At 43.1% G+C, this 20,318-nt stretch overlaps 1 long non-coding RNA gene across 1 annotated transcript; it reads right to left on the bottom strand.

Moving 5' to 3' along the window:
- Nucleotides 1-223: 223 nt before the first annotated feature.
- LOC115467372 lies at nucleotides 224-19,759 on the bottom strand. The gene is made up of 3 exons (XR_003941686.1): nucleotides 19,684-19,759; nucleotides 15,303-15,305; nucleotides 224-235 (listed from the first exon to the last, which is right to left on the bottom strand). It is a non-coding gene; the product is annotated as an uncharacterized LOC115467372 (long non-coding RNA).
- Nucleotides 19,760-20,318: the final 559 nt, after the last annotated feature.

Below are 20,318 nucleotides of genomic sequence, written 5' to 3'. Positions count from 1 at the left end.
CATGTTTGTTGCACTTCTCTGAATCTTTCCCAATTCCACTACGTCCTTTTTCAAATGAGGTGACCACAATGGCACACCAGGGACCTATGCAGACGCTTAATGATAGTTTTATTCTCCACCCCTTTTTTTTTTTTTTAGATAATTCCTACTATTCCATTTTCTTATTTAGCAGCCAAAGCAAATGGAGCAGAGATTTTGAATGTATTTATCCACAATGACTGCTGTCAAAAAATTACTAAGAACAACTAAATAGTGATACATTGGGCTGACCTTTCTTCTAAAGTGTGCGACAGAGGCCCTGAAGCAGCCTTGTGAAACGCTGGCCATCGTCGGCCCCGCACATGTACCTGAGAGAGAAGAATTCAGCAATATACGCGATCCATGAAGCACCCACTATAAAGATAAGTGTGGTGTTTATCTAACATTGATAGTAACATTAGTAAAATAAAACCAATAAGTAAAACAATTAAAAACTAAGCAAAATAATTAAAAACAGTCTAAGCAGCAGCAGCGTTTTTTTGTGCCAATGATGAAAGCAGGGTCCTTTTGACCCGATATAGCTTCAACAGATCAATTCAAGACCTGGAAGCTCTTTGAGGCCTTTTCCGCTAGCGTGGCATACTATTTAGTTGTTCTTAGTCATTTTTTGACAGCAGTTCTTTTGTTTGTATAATAGTGAAGTCGATCTGCAACCGGACAAACATTTGGATATTAGTTTATCCACAATGACTCCATGATCTTTTTCTGGGGTAGTGACTCTTAATTTAGAAGCCAAGAATTTGTACTTCTAGTAGGATTATTGCTCCCTACAGGCATCACAATGCTCTTGTCCACATTAAATTCAATCTGCCATTTAGATGCTCAGTCTCACAAGATCTCCACAATTCTCAGCCATTAAAACAGCTTTGAATAATTTAGAGTTATGCTGAATATGCATCTAAATGTCTCTCAAGTAGTCCTTTATATAACATTTTCTATTTGGGAAGACCTAAATATGTGCCTCTGCGCACCTAAGGTGGGTTAAACACAGTCAATCAACCTCATTGTTCAGTACAAAGAAATCTGCTGGCCTTCGAAAGAAACTAGCCTCAGTTCAAAGTTAGTTTACTAATAAAATGGATGTGTCCATGAATCATTGCATTTTCACTGCTAATGAAAATGTGAACTGGAGGCTCACTGCATGATTCTTCTATTGACAAACCACTTTAAACATAAAGAAATATAAATGGAGAGCTGTTTTTTACCTTTTATGGAGCCTTGTTGCTCAGGAAACCATCCCCTTGGTATGTTTGGAGTTTTTGCACACTGTGTCATCCTGATATTGATTGTTGGTTTCTACAAATGAGGTGTATTTTTCACTCATATAGGTGAGTATAATATAAGAAAAGGAGAAGGAGAAGGGATTTGTTTAAATGACTACCTGATTACCACAGTAATTATTTCATACAGGGGCTCACAATCAAAAGAAAAACAAACATACAAAAAATAGCATAAGGGGCAGATGGGCATGCTTCTCACATAAAGCATATAATCAAACAAGAAAAAGTTTAAGTTTGATATTCAAAAAAGAAAAACCTTTTGAGAGTGTGTTTCAGGGGGGTGTTGTGGGTGTGAGATGGGTGGTGTTATGTAACGTGCTTTTTTTTTTTTTCAATAACAGCAAAATTATTTCCTTGTGCTGGAAAGAAAAACATCATGATTTAGACATGCCTTAAAAGCAACTAGCTCAAGACCAAACTTGTCTTTGGACCCATTTGTGATTTTGCTGAGTTGGAGAGTGAAGAGGTGGAATTGTTGGTTTATGTTAATGTGGAAAGTTGCTGAATGGTCTGTAACCTTTGTTTCTTTGCCCCTGTCTGAACCTTTTGATCCTCACATCTCCTGCCATGCCTCCACTGTGTCTCACCTCCTGAGGTCCTTGGCCACACCTGCTAGCCCCCCAGCCACACCCATCCCTTGCTCTATAGCTTGCCCCCCACCAAACCCTCACTGTCCCAAACCCTCACACTTCCCATTCAAACTCCTTACCTGCTTGTCTTCTGTCTCTCATTGTTCCTTTGTTTGTCCACTTCCAGTTTGTCACTATGCCTTGTGTTGCTGCTGTTTGTGTGAAGACTGTTTGCTGTTGTTGGGAGAGTGAGTGTTGAGTGCTAGTGCTGGGTCTCACTGGGTTCAGTAGGTAGAGGAGTACACAGTGGTATATTGGGCTAGTGGGTTGCACCTGTGATGGTGGGACATCTGTACATCAATCATGGCTGTGCTGAATGCTATTGTGGTTGAAGCTTTGCTGGATATGGATGAGAGTTTGGAGAGAGGACTCAGGAGGAGATATCCCAGTCTAAGATTATTTAGGCCCAGAACCTGCTTCATGGACCTCACTGACCAGCAATGCCTTACTAGATACTGCTTTGACAGGCCTGCCATATAGCAGCAGAAACAACCCCTCCTCCAGGCCATGACACACAGGAATAGTCCAATGCCAGTCCATTTTAAGGTCGCTGCCTCATTCACCTTTCTTGCCACCAGCACTTTTCAGTTAGTGCACAGTTAATGCAGACCTCACCCAGCTTACCTTCTCCAACTGTGTTACCCAGTTTCTCGATGCCTTCCTCACCCACACCTCACACTATACTACCTTCCCCGCTACCACCCAGGTCCTACAGAACAAATTGACTTAGTTCTACACCATAGACCACTTCCCCTCACACATCAAACTCAGACCTCCCCCCCCCCCCCCCCCAAGCACATAAAAGCAAAGACCAATGCGGAGTGAATTCCTGAGTCTCTTGAACCGCAGAGATTCTACAGGACTGGCTCACAGATACACTTCAGCCCTCTTCTTTTTATTGATAAGAATCAAAGCCACATCATCATTAGATTCAGGAATCACATGCTATCAGCATCACATGTTATCAGCATATGGAAAACATTACTCACTAATCATTATCTTTCTTATAAAAGTTCAGCAGAATCATGGAAATGTTGGGATAAAACACAAACATACTTGAATGAATTTATTATGTGAAACTAAGAAATACAATAAGATAGGGTATCTGAATTATACTGTATAGAATTGAAGTGGCTTGAAAAGGGATAGGGGAGAAGTGAGGCAGGAGGAAACATGAAGAACAGGGGAAGAGTGGCAGAGTGGGCAGGTAGATCTATTAGCAGAAGGTAATGAGGGGTCATGAACAGGCAAGGGATAGAGGAGACATTGCTGAGTAAGAGTGATGGCTAGTCAAAGCTAATTCACAGTGGAGTTTTGTGGAAGGATTTTTTGAAGAAGTGGGCCTTTCTTTTTTACGGAAGATCAGGTAAGTATCTAGGCTCCTCCATGATTTAGGCAGTACATTCCAGCTGTTAGTGCATAGGTAGGTGAAGCCTGTTGAGTAAACTGTCTTGTATCATACACTCCAGCAGTTGGGGAAGTGGAGTGTGAGATAGCTTTGTGCTTCCGTGTGTATGTTGCATAGCAGTAGGTTTATTAAGTTCTACATGTATTCCGGAGCCATACCGAAGATGATTCTGTATGCTAGTGTATAGAGCTTGAATGTTATCCTTGCCTACATAGGAAGCCAGTACAAGGCTTGCAGCAGTGGGTTGGCTCTTTCAAAAGTGCGATTTTCCAAAGATCAGTAGGGCGGTAGTGTTTTGTGCTGTTTGAAGTTTTTTTTTTTTTTTTTAATAACTGAATCTTTGCAGCCTGCATAGACACTGTTACAGTAGTCAATGTGTGCAAGGGTTAGGGTTTGTACAAGCATTTGGAAGACTTCTCTTGGAAAGTAGCTTCTGTTGTGCCTCAATTTACACAGTGTATGGAATATTTTGGTCACAGTATTCTTTCTTTGTACTTTGAAGGACAGGTATCAGTCTAGTGCAATTCTTAGGATTTTCAGGTTGTCTGCTATTGGGTAGGTGGTGCTGTCAAGGGTAATACTGGAGAAGGACTCCTTGCAATAACTGGATGTGAACACTAAGAATTTAATCTGTTCTCTGTTGAGTTTGAGTTTGAATATTGTGGTCCAGGATTCCAAGATATTGAGTTATTAAGGTGTTTATTTCTGACATGTCTTGACTAAATGGGATGTGTATAGATACAAACCACAAACAATGGCGGAAGATGAACCAAAACAGACCAGAAAAACCATAAGGAGTAAGAGCACCAGAAAGGTTTAATGGGTCCCATTAAACTTGTCTGGTGCTCTTACTCCTTATGGTTTTTCTGGTCTGTTTTGGTTTATCTTCCGCCATTTTTTGTGGTTTGTGTTTGATTTTATGGGAGATTTGGACTTTCCTTTTGTTTGTATGTGTATAGATACATCATCAGCATAGATTAAAAGGTTGAAGCCATGCTTTGGTAGTGTCCTTGCCAGTGGTATCATCATTATGTTGAACAGTGCGGGTGAGATTGGTGAGCCTTGCAGTACCCCACTGTCTGCCTTCCATGAGGGGAGAGTATATTGTTCATTTTGACCTGGTAGGATCTTGATGATAGGAATCCTTTAAACCATTGTAGTACCTCGCCTCTGATACACAGTTTGTCTAGCATTCTTAGTAGGATTTGGAAGTCGACCATGTTAAATGTGCTTGACATGTCAAATTGTAGAAGCAGGACTTTCTTGCCCTTGCTGATTTCACTTTTGAAGTTGACTAGTAAGATTGTAAGAACAGTTTTAGTGCTGAACTGAAGCCTTAATCCTGATTGGGAATTATAGATTATGGAGAAGTTGTTGAGGTAGTCTATTAGTTGACTGGAGACCAGGCATTCAGTTACCTTGGTCATGAGTGAGATGGAGGTCATTGGTCTGTAGTTCAAGATTTCACTTCTGCTCTTTTGCATAGTCTTTGGGATTGGTGTCAGTACTATTATACCTCTCTCCATTGGGAATAGGCCGTTGGTTAGCATGAATGATATGTGGGAGTGAATTTGAATTGTAAAGTGTGCTGGGGCATCTTTCATTAGGTAGTTGGGGCAGGGATCTAATATGCAGTAGGTCCTGGAGAGCTTCTTCACAGAGTGGGCAACTGCTTCGAGTGTGGGTGGAGACTGTCTGCTATGATTCCTATTTGCTGTTCTTCTAGTTCTTCGATGTAAAGTTCTAGGTTTCTACTGTCTTGTATTAGTCCCTTTCTTAGGTCAATGATCTTTTTTTCAAAGTATTATGCTAAATCAATTGCAGATGGGGCTGCCTCAGTTTTTGATGTCACAAGATTTTTATCTATTAGATTGTTTATTAGTCCATATAAGTTCTTTACGTTTCTGTAGTCGGTTCCAACCTGCTCGCTTTAGTATTTCCATTTTGCGTCTTATACTCACCATGTAGCATTTGATGATATCTTTCCATGCAAGTTTTGATTTTTCATCTCTACATTTTTGCCATTTTTGCTCTAGCTTCCTGCATTAGAGTTTAAGCTTTTTTCAGTACCTCGTGGAACTAGGGGGATGGTTTCACTCTGGGTTGCTGTTTCATCTTTAAAGGGGTGATTTTGTCTATTATTTGCAATTTTCATCCTAGGTTGTGAGGAATTCAGTGGCCTCTGTTGGGATACATTTGGTGTCATTATGGATTCTGTCCCAGAATTTCTCACTAGTGATTTTTTTCTCGGGATATGTATTGTGTTTGTGTTTTCTTTGGTTGAGTCGGTGTATGCCTCCAGTTTAATGTTAGATGAAGTCTGTGGTGATCTGACCAAGGTACTTGTTCCCACTTGTAGTCTCCCACATAAAGGTCTTGATTGGTGGTGAACCTGTAGGTAAAGAGGTCCAGTGGGTGACTTTTAATATGTGTTTTTGGAGCTGGGGGGTATGGAAGTCCCACATTAGGAATTCTTTGCATTCCTTGGTGTTTTCATCTGCCATGTTTCTAGATGAAGGTTGATGTCTCCTGTGACCAAGATATTTGAGTAAGACATGCTGACATTTGAGATAAAGTCCATGAAGTCCGATTGAAACTGTCCACCTGGTGGTCTATATATCAAAGCATCACAAAGGTGGCCTGAGCATGAGTCATCTCTTATTTTGATGGCAGATATTTCCAGTTGTGAGGTTATGAGTTCTGCAATAGTTTCGGTCTGAAAAAAGAATCTGTATAGGACTGCTATTCCTCCTCTTTTTTCTGTGCCCTGGTCTAATGGGATATTTTATATCCCATAGGGCATATTTAATTGAGGATTGTGTTATCCTTAGAGCAGTCATGTTTCAGTAATGAAGACCAGGCCTAGTTTTTCTTGTTCAATCCAGTCTCTGATTATCTCAGCTTCATTTATCACTGATCGTGCATTAATATATCCAATGGGAATAGGAAGTTAGTTTTCCTCTTTTGAGGGTTCTGCTGAAACCCTGATCAGCTGCCTTTGGATTCATTTCCTGGAGTTATTGTGGTATGTTTGGCTTCCTTCTTTGTTCTGGTTTATCAAATGGTTGAGTTCACATGCGGTATCAGTTAGGCTGTTTGTGGTATGCGTTAGTCTGAACTCTGTGAGGGTGATAAAACACCAGCTGTGGTGTGTGAGGATCAGGATCATCTGTTCATCCCCCCATACAAGTGTGGAAGTCCTGATTGTAAGGATGAGCAGTGTTAGTATTAGGAGCATCTGGTAAAGTGTTTTTTGAGGTGTCATTGCACATTGGTCATTCATACTTAAATTCATCATGGTTTTCTAGGTGAGGTTCTTAGTGTTGTCTATTGCTGCATGGTCGGGGTCTCTCTCCGACCACTGAGAAGATATACAGATGGACTGCAAGTCCTCCACAGCACCTGGCAGGCAACTGGAGGGAGTTCTAGGCACCTGAAATGGAGGCTCTAGGTGGATTGGGGTGGACCAGGGAGTAACCCTGGAGTAGGCTAGGAGGATAAGCAGATGGGCTGCAAGTCCTCCACAGCACCTGTGGCATATTGTCATCGATTCTTTCTGCTTGGTCTAAGTAGAAATTATTTGTCCCTTGGGAGCAAATAGATTGACTATGAGCTCAATCTCAGCATTGCTGAAGTTGGGCTTCCTGCTAGGGGCCCTTTTTTTAGGATGTCGTTGCAAGTGGGGGCTGTGGAGGTTTGAAAATCCCTAGATGCACATTTTTATAGGGCATAACATTTTATCTGCAGGCACTTAGATGTTTGAGAGATAAAGGTATTTTTTAAATAATGGCTCACACATGAAAATGTTTTGGGGAGAATGACAGCTAAATAAAGTGATTTAGATGCCATTTTGGCCCTCAACATTGTATCAACATTGCTAAGGTGGAGGTGGATTATCATCAGCCTTGAATCCTCAGCACCTTAGAAGCTGACTCTTATGCTCTCCATTCTTTCCCCTCATTATCAGGCAGTTGAACCCTGGGAGCCATGACCAACTGAAGTCCCCATTTGCCACTGTCTCCAGGTAGGCAGAAACCTTTGATTCTACCCTTCCCCTTCAGGCAGAGGGAAATGACCTGAGATCTGGTCTGCCTCATGTCTCTGCTAACAAAGGACTCCTTGCTTTTTGTAGTATCTGGCTGCTGGACAAGATACAGCACAGGCACTGGTCAGCACAAGGGACAGAAGTGGACTTTGCAAGACACTGTTTTATGCTATTTATGTATTTACTGTTTTAATGCTGAAACTAAGTAACTGTAGGGATATGTGCATATTGTACTATAGTGGACACACCCTTTTGTGTCTGCCTGCATGAGAAGCTGGGTGGAGTTTGGAGTCCCTGGGAATAGGCCTCTGTACCATGTGCACCTCAAGGCTGAGCTTCATAGGGTCCACATCTGATGGCTTTTCTCCAGCCTTGCGCTTCACATCCCTCTTCAGTTCTCTCCCATTTTTTTGGCCAATCCTCCACATCTCCTTTTGAGTAATAGATTTCATTTAGTTGGGGACATATGGCCATCCATTCCCATCATTGAGGTTTACAATGTCCAGGATCATGTACCTATATCCCTGTACTGGCCCTCATGTTCAGTAGACCTTGAGGCCGGGGCCCCCTGCCCTAGGTATTATTTATTTTAAAAAATTTATATTCCACACTATCCTACAACCATAGGTGAATCACAATATCACATACATATAAAAATATATAAACATACAAAATAAATTCCAAGCAGATGAAGTGCAGTAATAAAAGAGAATCCAATCAGTTCAAATGCAGTAACGAAAACAGCTAACATCAGCATCTCATTAAACATATCTCTAAGCAGCATCAAAAGCATGAGTAAAAAGATGTGCTTTTAAATGTTTGCTAAATTGAAAAACCAGGTAATACTTCGTAAACTGAAAGATAAAAAATTCCATAGTTTTGCCCCCTCAATATAATACGTGGAAGCACAATATTCTGTTAATCTGATGTGGTGAAAATAATGAATATTAAGTATTAGTTTATCTATAGAACTCAAGGTCCAAGGTCCAAGAAGGACGACAGATTCTCAAGGAGCTGGCAACAATGATAGGAACATCATTATTCAGTGCCTTGAAAATCAACGTAAAAACCTAAAATCTAATCCTCCACTGAATAGGCAACCAGTGCAGATCTTTAAGAATCGGTGTTATGTGAGATAATCAAGGTGTATCTGTAAGTAAATGGGCAGTGGCATTCAATAGTGAAAAAACAAAAACTTGAGAAATAATCCACTCCCTACATATACAACCTGAGCTTTTGTGGTGAGAAGTAAGGTTTTGTTTCTACTTTTTGGTTGTTTTGGCTTGTAGTGACATTCTGTGCAATTTGCAAAGACCAAATCCTACCTAAAGGTCCTCCTAGATACAGAGAACAATGGTGTAATTACACACGGTAGAACAGTTCTAAAATTAACATAAGATAAATACTTCAGTCTTCTGACTAGTCACAGTATAAAGAAAATGTTCCAGAAAGCAGTTCTAACTTGAATTACCAAAGATACATTAGTTTCCATCCAGATGCCAAGATACTTTAAACTCTTAAGAACTGGAAAAAACTTCTGGAACCAAAGAAGGGAAGGCCTTGCCAGACAGAAACAAGATCTGTGATTTAAAGACATTCCCCTTGTCATGAAATGCCTAGCCACCAGCCTGGATTATTCCGTGGGCACTTAGAGGGTCTATCCCCAGCACAGCTCAGGTCCACCTGCCACTTGTGATCTATACTAGCACCCTCCTCCCACTAACTGGGTCACAACCATCTCTGGGTGAGTATCTCTCAAATTATCCCCAATGATTTCTAGGTTACTGGGGCCACACTCCCAGTGGTCCCACAGTTCCCAAAAAGCACTCACAAACCCAACACACAAACCACCAGGATTCTTTATCAGTCCAGACAGACAGAGGCAACAACTTAAATTGTTTATTGTCTTTAAAATTGAACAATGAACAAAAAAAGTGCAATCAGCACTGAAACAGTACTACTCACTCTCCTAACCAAATTCAGACCGTTATCAGTTATATGTAAGCCACACTGAGCCTGCAAAAAGGTGGGAAAATGTGGGATACAAATGTAACAAATAACTAACTAACTAACTAACTAACATATAACTGATATATGGATCAATTATAAAATTATCCAAACATTTGTTTACTTTCTAAAAAGTATCTGGGAAGATCAGGACATATAACTGTTCAGAGAGCCGCAGTAAGGAGATCTGTCACTCTTTTCTTCCTGAATAAGACTGGAAAAAAAAGCCAGTAAAACCCAGGTCAAAATGCGCTTCTGGGTCAATCAGAACCCAGAGCAACAGTCTTCAAAAATAACTGGTTACATCACTGCAAGCATGTCCTTTATCTGTGTTAAATAGAGAAGGAAAGGTCAGTTTTTTGTAATAGCATACAAAGAACTGGCCTTTCTTTTTTTAGTTAACACAGTAGATTAACACAGCTTAAAACATAACAACTGCAAGCCGGCTATTGTAAGCGGTCAAAATAGTACAGACAAAAAAGCTCTGAAAAAAAGGCCCAAATACAAAATAGCCCCCCCCCCCCAAAAAAAAAAAAACAACCAACCAAACTAAAATGCCCTGACAAAATAGCTCCCGGCAAATCAGTACCTGACAAAAGGGCCTGCCCAAATTTGGCCACTGACAAATAAGCCCCTTGACAAAAGGGCCCACCCCTCTGCCTGATCCTCCAACATTCCTGTGGGCCATCAGCCGCATCAAAAGAAAAACAAGCTGCTTCAGGCAGCTCCTGAAGCGTTCCCTCTGTTGTGTCCTGCCTCACCTGATACAATGTCCTGTGTCCATGTAAGCAGGACACAACAGAGAAAATGCTTCTGGGGCCAGCTAAAGCCATAGGCGTAGTTTGACTGTTTCATTTGGGGGGGCAAAGAATGGGCGGAGCATATTAGCATATCATTTGCATATATAAATATGCAAATGAATATGCTAATATGGAGGAAGGAAATGAAATTTACAGGCAAAATATCACAGATGCACATTTCAAAAAGCTGACACATTTCAATTAATAAATTATGAATAAAATACTTTTATTTACCTTTGTTGTCTGATCATTTAGTTTTTCTATTCGCTTTGATCCCAGTGTCTTCTGTTTTATGCAGTGTCTTCTTTCCAGTAGGCTTCCCTCTGCTCCCCACCCTCCCAGTCCCATCCATCTCTTGCTCCTTCCCTCTGCTCCCCAACCCTCCCAGTTCCATCCATCTTCTGTTCCTTCCCTCTGCTCACCATCCCTCCGTCCCATCCATCTTCTGCTCCTTCCCTCTGCTGTGCCTGACCTCTCCCAATTCCATCCATCTCCTGGTCCATCCCTCTGCTCCCCACCCCTCGCAGTCCCATCCATCTCTTGCTCCTTCCCTCTGCTTCCCACCCCTCCCAGTCCCATTCATCTCTTGCTCCTTCCCTCTGCTTCCCACCCCTCCCAGTCCCATCCATCTCTTGCTCCTTCCCTCTGCTTCCCACCCCTCCCAGTCCCATTCATTTCCTGCTCCTTCCCTCTGCTTCCCACCCCTCCCAGTCCCATTCATTTCTTGCTCCTTCCCTCTGCTTCCCACCCCTCCCAGTCCCATCCATCTCTTGCTCCTTCCCTCTGCTTCCCACCCCTCCCAGTCCCATTCATCTCCTGCTCCTTCCCTCTGCTTCCCACCCCTCCCAGTCCCATCCATCTCTTGCTCCTTCCCTCTGCTTCCCACCCCTCTCAGTCCCATCCATCTCTTGCTCCTTCCCTCTGCTTCCCACCCCTCCCAGTCCCATTCATCTCCTGCTCCTTCCCTGTGCTTCCCACCCCTCCCAGTCCCATCCATCTCTTGCTCCTTCCCTCTGCTTCCCACCCCTCCCAGTCCCATTCATCTCCTGCTCCTTCCCTCTGCTTCCCACCCCTCCCAGTCCCATCCATCTCTTGCTCCTTCCCTCTGCTTCCCACCCCTCCCAGTCCCATTCATCTCCTGCTCCTTCCCTCTGCTTCCCACCCCTCCCAGTCCCATCCATCTCTTGCTCCTTCCCTCTGCTTCCCACCCCTCCCAGTCCCATCCATCTCTTGCTCCTTCCCTCTGCTTCCCACCCCTCCCAGTCCCATTCATCTCCTGCTCCTTCCCTCTGTTTCCCACCCCTCCCAGTCCCATCCATCTCTTGCTCCTTCCCTCTGCTTCCCACCCCTCCCAGTCCCATTCATCTCCTGCTCCTTCCCTCTGCTTCCCACCCCTCCCAGTCCCATTCATCTCCTGCTCCTTCCCTCTGCTTCCCACCCCTCCCAGTCCCATCCATCTCTTGCTCCTTCCCTCTGCTTCCCACCCCTCCCAGTCCCATTCAACTCCTGCTCCTTCCCTCTGCTTCCCACCCCTCCCAGTCCCATCCATCTTCCCTCTGCTCCCCCCCCCCCGAGGTCCAAGATGGTGACTCCGTTTACCCCCTCTCTTCCTCCCTCCGGTGCAGGCAACAGTCTTCAGCTTTTCCAGCGTTCCTGGCAGTGGTAGCGATGTACACGCTGCCTTCGGTCTGCCCCGGAAGCCTTCTCTTCAAGTTCCTGTTCCCACCTATGCGGGAACAGGAACTTGAAGAGAAGGCTTCGGGGCAGAGCCAAAGGCAGCGTGTACAACGCTACCGCTGCCAGGAACGCTGGAAGACTGCTGCCTGCGCCGGAGGGAGGGAGGAAGAGAGAGGGGTAGACGGACACGCTCCTCTCCGTCCGCTTGGCTTCCCTGCCCTCTCTGTCTGCGTCCCGCCCGAAAGGAAATGACGTCAGAGGAAGGCGGGACGCAGATAGAGAGGGCAGGGAAGCCAAGCGGACGGAGAGGAGCGCGTGCCTGCATGTTTTTTTTTTTTTTTTTTAAGTAATGGCACGGCGGCGCCTCGCGTCGTTTGGGGGGGCATTGCCCCCCCTCGCCCCCCCCAGTCTACGCCTATGGCTAAAGCAGCTTGTTGATGCTGCCGGTGGACCACAGGAATATTGGAGGATTGCCGGGGGGAGGGGGGGAGAGATACCAAACTGTGGAGAGTTAGGCAGAAGGAAGAGGGAGACATGCTGGAGTATGTTGGGAGGTAGGTGGGAAGGAAGGAAGGGTAAGAGATGCATTTCCAGACCATGGGAAGGGGGTAGAATGGAGATAGGTGCCAGAATACAGGAAAGGGGGTAATAGGACAGAGATGAGGGAGAGGGGGATAGAGGGGGAGAAGGGAAGCTGGACCCCCAGAGGGATGGAGACAGAGTTTTTACTATATTTCTTAATTTTGTAAAGGGCTATGGACTATTTTGTTAGAGCTATTTTGTCCAGGTTATTATGTTAAGGTGCCAGCTGGCTATCCGTGAATATTAAGTGCATAGCCGGCTATTGTAAGCAGCCACATTGGGTTGCATAAATAGCTGGAATATCTTTGGTTGGTTTAAATTTAACTGGCTATCTCTGAATATTAACATAGCTGCTTAAGTTTAAACCAGCCAAAAATAAACCAGATATTCAATACCAATCACCGGAAATGTCCCGGCATTGAATTTCAGGGCTGACCACCAACTGTGGGAATTAGCCAGGTTGCCTCCCATGGTCTAAATATGGGCCCCATTCAATTCAAAGTGATTAGCACTCATTCAAGCCCTCACTGACTGAAGACAGATAGTTAAAAATTGCAAACTCTTCTCAACAGACTCAGTGGCCATAAAAAAAGAACTGCATATCATCTGTATAAAGTCTGATTTGAACATCTAGACATAGAAGAAATTGACAAACAGGTCAGTGTGAAGCTGTTACTGGGGCCACACAGGACCTGCTTGGTTGCTACCTGCTATCTGTGGTGGCTGTTGCCTCTGGGGGCTTACCAGTTCCAGTGGGAAGGTCATGTACTTGCTGGGGGGTAGCATTGCCAGTGCTTGCACATACCTCTCAGACAGATTATTTGAGCATCTCCTCACCACCTAAGGGACTAGGGTGTTCCCAGGACCTGACAGGGCGATATCTGACCAAAGGTCTCCTCTCAGGAAAGGTCCCACTAACATGCCTTACAGCCATGAGCTTGGGAGAAAGGACTGGAAAGGGAGATTGCAGTCATGTGCCCCCCCCCCCCCCCATTGTGAAAGCTGGCAGTAGCTTCCATATACCTTACATCTGCGTCAGGTGTTGGCGTGGACAACCTAGGTTCAAAGGCTATTTCTGGCTGTAGTAGCCCATTACACGTTCCTTGTCACCTCTTTTCTAGCTACTGAAGGCATGGCATAATGTTTTGGGGAATGGTGTGGGATCCTGGGTATGCCAGGTTTGAGTCCCACTGGGTCTTCTTATGATGTAGGACACATTGGATCCCCCTCAAGTAGGTAGCCCTCTGGTTAAGCTGCTCTGAATGTGTACACTGAGGGCCCTTTGGACACCTCTGTCTCTCCTGACTCTCTTTCTATAGTCTCCCTTTTCCAGGGTTTGCCTAGTATCACTAACATTAACAATGAAACTTGTATTCCACTAATTACTCACGGTTCAAAGTGGATCCCAGTATACGAAAAGCTGGACATTTCCAGGAATTACAAGAAATAATCAGCAAGGTTTACATACACATTAAAAAAACAAATAGTCTTAGATAAGCTAATCCATACTATTTATTAGATTGCAAAACAAATTTCTTGAATACATGAGCTTTTCTATATTTCAAAAATTAAAAATAACTTAAAATAGTAAGTTTAAAAAAAAAGGCCTGAACATCTTTGCTAAGATGAGCTGCTTGGAGAGAAAAAATAATAATCTGAGTATTTTCATAATTTTTTAGTAGTGTTTAAACCACAGCATTTGTCAGCCTTGCATATCAGGGAATGTACACCTTTTTTAGAGAGTGGAGGCAGAGACCTTTGTATGCAAATAACTGTGAACATTGTATTTGTGACAAAAATAAAACAGCAAACTATGTAACAAAAATTAGGTTCATGGCCTTCATTCTGGCTGCCCTGGTCTTCACAGAGCACCCTTAACTCTGTGAGGATTTCCCCCTGTATGTTGTGCAGCGTCCCAGCTCCTGTTGTATGTCTCTGTGTAAGGGTTGGATCACCTACAGGTGTGACAGCCATTTCTAGGGGGCTCAGCTGCAGTCACATGCTGCATTGTTGCCTGGGCGGAGGTGGGGGGTCTCTTCTTCCACACCTTCTTCCCTCCCCCCCCCTTACTTGGATAAGCACTGATGTATTGATGTAAATTCACCAGGCCTAAATTTGCAGCCGTCTGACCTGCTAAAAGTAGGCATCAGCATCCAAAGAATGCATAGGGTTTTTTTTTTTTTTTTGCTATAGGAATGCATGATTTTATCCTAAACTTTCTACCAGCACAGATAAATACAAAGTACATGCATCCTTTGCATGTAGATACTTTATGCTGGATATATTGGTTTAAGCATCAGTGCATCAAACTGGAAGCTCTTATCTCGGAGACAGACCTTTGTCTGTGGCAGCTCCTATGAGATGGAGAAGATTAACACCCGAACTCTGAATGATTGAATATTATGAAGGGTTCAGAAAGCCTTAAATACCTGGCCATTCCCTGGAGAGAGTGGTGTCAGCTGAAGAGGAGTTTCATTAGGCTATTTGTAAGGGAAGAGAAATGAACTAAATTTTTCTAATGACTTTTAGGATTTTTAAAGTCGAGGGTTAATTGTATATGTTATACTGGGTATAGAAAGGAGGAACGTTGTAGTTTTATTGCTGCTTGTACTTCTCTTTGATTGTTTTTTATTAACTTGTAAGTGGTATACAAATTACTTATTTTTCAAGGAGAAACTACCAGAGTCAGATCTAATTCTAACAATCTGTAATATGACCATGGTACCATAATTCCTTTTAAATCCTTAATCTTTTCCCACCAGCCAAGTGAGACCTCTTACCAATTGTTCCAATTCAACAACCACAAAAGCAGCAAGAATTCCTGATCCATAGCACAACCTGGTTCATTGAGATAGTGGTCAATATGCTTGAAAACAAAAAGGGCAGATAAGGTCATATGAAGTATGGTAATCTCTTCAATAATGGTATGCTTCAGTGCAGTACATTTTTCTAAAGGAGAAATAAAACAATTCAAACTCAAAATGATTTGTCGCCACCTCAGGTAGTAGAAAAAAAGAAATTCACCTGAAAATCGGCTACAGCAGTGATATTCACTCCTACCCACCCTGTTTACTAAGCCGAGCTAGCGGCTGCCGTGTGGCATTGCTGGCACAGCCCATTCAAGTGGCAGCTACATGCAGACCTGAGCTGTGCTAGGGATAGACCCTCTAAGTGGCTATGGGGAAGCCCCAGGCGGATGGCTAGGCATTTTGTGATGGTAATTACATGTTATTTAATAATAAGATGATGACTAAATAAGTATGTAAAATTTGTCATTGAAATTCAAAGCAGTTGCTAAGAAAATGGCAACAAAAAACCTCTAGGGTTTTGGGTTTTTTTTTTTTTTTTGCCCCACCCTTTATATATGAGTTCTCACTATCACCTCTTTTTTTTTCTGCTGGTCATTCCTTTCTCTATGCATCCAATATCTTTCTGACTTTTGTCGTTGCCTTTTCTACCTCTTTGACCACCTTAAGATCATCACATACAAAGTCCTGCTCTTCTTTCATGCACAGAAACACTTTGTTCCCTAAACTAACCTTGGAATTTTGTGGCCTAAATGCATTTTTTAGCATTTAATCTTAGGTGACAAATTCTGGAGAATACGTAGAGGACAACTAAGAACACTTCATGAATGAAGCACTCACCATGTATTTTTATACTGTCATTTTATTTTTTTTTTCTCCTGATTGGTGTCTGTGAAGTATCAAATGAACTATTTTATTTTATTTTAACTACCCAGCAAATTACATTTTCAACCAAATTTGTTAGCATGGACAGTTGTTTTCTTTGTGCTTTACTATACTATACTAAGCTATACTGTACACAGTATCTCCATATAGATTCAGTGTGGTTTAGAGTAGAGAGGTGTGGTTTAGAAAAAGAGGACCATCCCAGCCAATGGAATTACATAGTGTAAGTAAAATCAAGGACATTGCAACTAAAACATATTATAAACAATAAAATATATCATAGATCAATCAGTATCAATATCTGAGAACAAAGAAGTCTTCAATTTTTTTCTAAACAAAAAAATAAGAGTCAACATATGCTATACAACTCGGTATCCTGTTCCAGACCTTTGCAGCTAAATATTTAAAAGAGGAGTATAAATATCTCTTTAATTTCACTACTTTACTACTACTAGTGCTCATTTCTTTAGTGCTACTAGACATACGCAGTGCTGAACACTAGACACAGAAATACCAGGGTATAAGAATGTACTAATCAAGAATCTCTACCACTAGATAATAAAAGACAGTATCTTTGTTACCAAATTTTGACCTGCAAGTGATTTAAAAAACATACAAGCAATCAAACTATATATGAGAGGAAACTGGAAGCCAATGCAACACTTTGAGAAGAGATGCTCTCTCAAATTTATTCACTCAAGTCAACCAAGCTGCTGTATTTTGAAGCAGTTGTATCTATTCAGCAGCTTCACAGTGACTACTACTACTACTACTACTACTATTTAGCATTTCTATAGCGCTACAAGGCATACGCAGCGCTGTACAAACATAGAAGAAAGACAGTCCCTGCTCAAAGAGCTTACAATCTAATAGACAAAAAATAAATAAAGTAAGCAAATCAGATCAATTAATGTGAACGGGAAGGAAGAGAGGAGGGTAGGTGGAGGCGAGTGGTTACAAGTGGTTACGAGTCAAAAGCAATGTTAAAGAGGTGGGTTTTCAGTCTAGATTTAAAGGTGGCCAAGGATGGGGCAAGACGTAGGGGCTCAGGAAGTTTATTCCAGGCGTAGGGTGCAGCGAGACAGAAGGCGCGAAGTCTGGAGTTGGCAGTACTGGAGAAGGGAACAGATAAGAAGGATTTATCCATGGAGCGGAGTGCACGGGAAGGGGTGTAGGGAAGGACGAGTGTGGAGAGATACTGGGGAGCAGCAGAGTGAGTACATTTATAGGTTAGTAGAAGAAGTTTGAACAGGATGCGAAAACGGATAGGGAGCCAGTGAAGGGTCTTGAGGAGAGGGGTAGTATGAGTAAAGCGACCCTGGCGGAAGATGAGACGGGCAGCAGAGTTTTGAACCGACTGGAGAGGGGAGAGGTGACTAAGTGGGAGGCCAGCAAGAAGCAGATTGCAGTAGTCTAAACGAGAGGTGACAAGGGTGTGGATGAGGGTTTTGGTAGAGTGCTCGGAAAGAAAGGGGCGGATTTTACGGATGTTGTAAAGAAAGAAACGACAGGTCTTGGCGGTCTGCTGGATATGAGCAGAGAAGGAGAGAGAAGAGTCAAAGATGACCCCAAGGTTTCGAGCTGAGGAGACAGGGAGAATGAGAGAGCCATCAACAGAAATAGAAAACGGGGGGAGCGGGGAGGTGGGTTTGGGGGGGAAAATGAGAAGCTCGGTTTTGGTCATATTTAATTTCAGGTGGCGTTGAGACATCCAGGCAGCAATGTCAGACAAGCACGCTGAAACTTTGGTTTGGATGCAAGGTGAGATATCAGGGGTAGAAAGGTAGATTTGGGAGTCATCAGCATAGAGGTGGTAGGAAAAGCCATGGGATGAGATTAATGAACCAAGGGAAGAAGTGTAGATAGAAAAGAGGAGGGGACCAAGAACAGAACCCTGGGGTACGCCGACAGGCAGAGGGATAGAAGTAGAAGAGGATCCACCAGAGTGAACACTAAAGGTGCGGAGGGAGAGGTAGGAAGAGAACCAGGAAAGGACAGAGCCCTGGAATCCAAGTGAGGACAGGGTATCGAGAAGTATGCTGTGATCGACAGTGTCAAAAGCAGCGGAAAGATCAAGAAGAATGAGGATGGAATATTGACCTCTGGATTTAGCCAGTAATAGGTCATTGGAGACTTTAGTAAGCGCAGTTTCGGTTGAGTGGAGAGGGCGAAAACCAGATTGTAATGGGTCAAGAATAGCATGTGAGGAGAGAAAATCAAGGCAGCGGCGGTGAACAGCACGCTCAAGTAATTTGGAGAGAAAAGGAAGGAGGGAGATGGGTCGGTAATTAGAGGGACAAGTAGGGTCAAGTGAAGGCTTCTTAAGGAGAGGTGTGACCACAGCATGTTTAAAGGCAGCAGGGACAGTCGCAGTGGAAAGTGAGAGGTTGAGAATGTGACAGATAAAAGGAATAAGAGTAGGAGAGATGGCATTAAGAAGGTGGGTGGGAATGGGATCAGAGGAACAGGTGGTACATTTTGAGGAAGAAAGGAGAAGTGTAGTTTCCTCAATAGTAACTTCAGGAAAGGAGGAAAGGGAATGAGGGGAAGGAGAGAGAGGGGAACGGACTAGTGGAGGGAGAGCTGGTGAGGTAGAGAAAGCAAGGTTTATCTTTTGACTCCCTCATATGAAGAGTTGCAGTAGTCCAAATAAGGTAAAATAACCACCTGAGAAATGCTTCTAATACTTTGGATACTCTTAATTGTTGAGGATGAAAATTAAACTTCTTAACAAGAACATTAATTTAATACTCAAGGGTGAATTTGAATCTAGTATTATACCAAACACTTCAGATTTATTCTCAATCTTTAAAGTTTCACCACCGGTGAGCTGCAAAAATTTCTGTGGTAAAGAATCAAAATCCCGCCCTCGCCGACGTTACGTCACATGAGGGCAGGACACAGGCAGAGAAGGAAGGCCGACGGGAGCTCTGCTGATCTGCGTGTTGCGTTTCGGCGACATAAGTTCAATAGCGAAGAGATGGCCCGGGCCAGGTGGAGGGGTGGCGACGGCGGCGGCGACTCCGGGGGGGGGGGACTGGTAGCGGCGACCTTGGGGGGGGGCCTGCAGCGGCAAGGGGAGGGGGCCTTGGAAAAACCCCATACTAGCCCGTTTTAATGGGCTCAACGGCTAGTAAGAACATAAGCACCACCATACTGGGAAAAGACCAAGGGTCCATCAAGCCCAGCATCCTGTCTCCAACAGTGGCCAATCCAGGCCTCAGGAACCAGTCAAAACCCCCAAAACAAAACAAAAATTTTAATTAATAATGTTCATTGGACTTTTCCTTCAGGAATCTGTCCAAACCCCCTTTAAACTCAGCACGGCCAACTGCTGTTACTACATTTTCCAGCAATGAGTTCCAGAGTCTAACTATGCGCTGAGTAAAGAAAAACTTTCTCCTATTTGTTTTAAATCTACCACATTCTAGCTTCATCTTATGTCCTCTGGTTCTATTATTGTTAGAAAGTGTAAATAAATGCTTCACGCCTCTCCACTCCATTCCACTCATTATCTTGTAGACTTCTATCATATCACCCCTCAGCCGCCTCTTCTCTAAGCTGAAGAGCCCTAACCGACTTAGCCTTTCCTAACCAGTTAGTGGACTAAATATCACTGCTAACTAGTTAAATACTGGCTCCTTCCAAGGTCTCTCCATGAACCACCCCAACACTAACTTTACTACTTTCTAGCTTCATTGTGTGCCCCCTGGTTCTATTTTTGGAAAGAGTAAACAAGCGATTCATGTCTACCCGTTCTACTCCACTCATTATTTTATCTCCCCTAGCTGCTTTAGTCTTTTCTCTTAGAGAAGTCGTCCAATCCCCTTTATCATTTTCGTTGCCCTTCTCTGTACCTTTTCTAATTAAACTATATATATTTTTTGCATCACATTGAAAGTGTAAAGTATGTTGTGTAGATCAGTGAAACTAACTTCTAATGTAATGCAGTAATATTTAGATAACATAATGCAAAACCTGTACATGGGTATGAATACTTTTGCAAGGCATTGTACCTGTTTAGCTATGACAAAATGTTAACATACAATCTGCTTGCTTATTAACACATGCTAACAGGGATAGACATGTTTGTTAATTTTACTGTGCTTTTAGTGGATATGCCCCATTGTTCCAAGCTTTAACTGCTGAGCTTTTGCTG

This window comes from Microcaecilia unicolor, chromosome 3 (assembly GCF_901765095.1).
Source record: "Microcaecilia unicolor chromosome 3, aMicUni1.1, whole genome shotgun sequence".
Classification (NCBI taxonomy): domain Eukaryota; kingdom Metazoa; phylum Chordata; class Amphibia; order Gymnophiona; family Siphonopidae; genus Microcaecilia; species Microcaecilia unicolor.
Note: the sequence above shows the minus strand (reverse complement) of the source record. Positions and strands in the feature narration are given on the sequence as shown.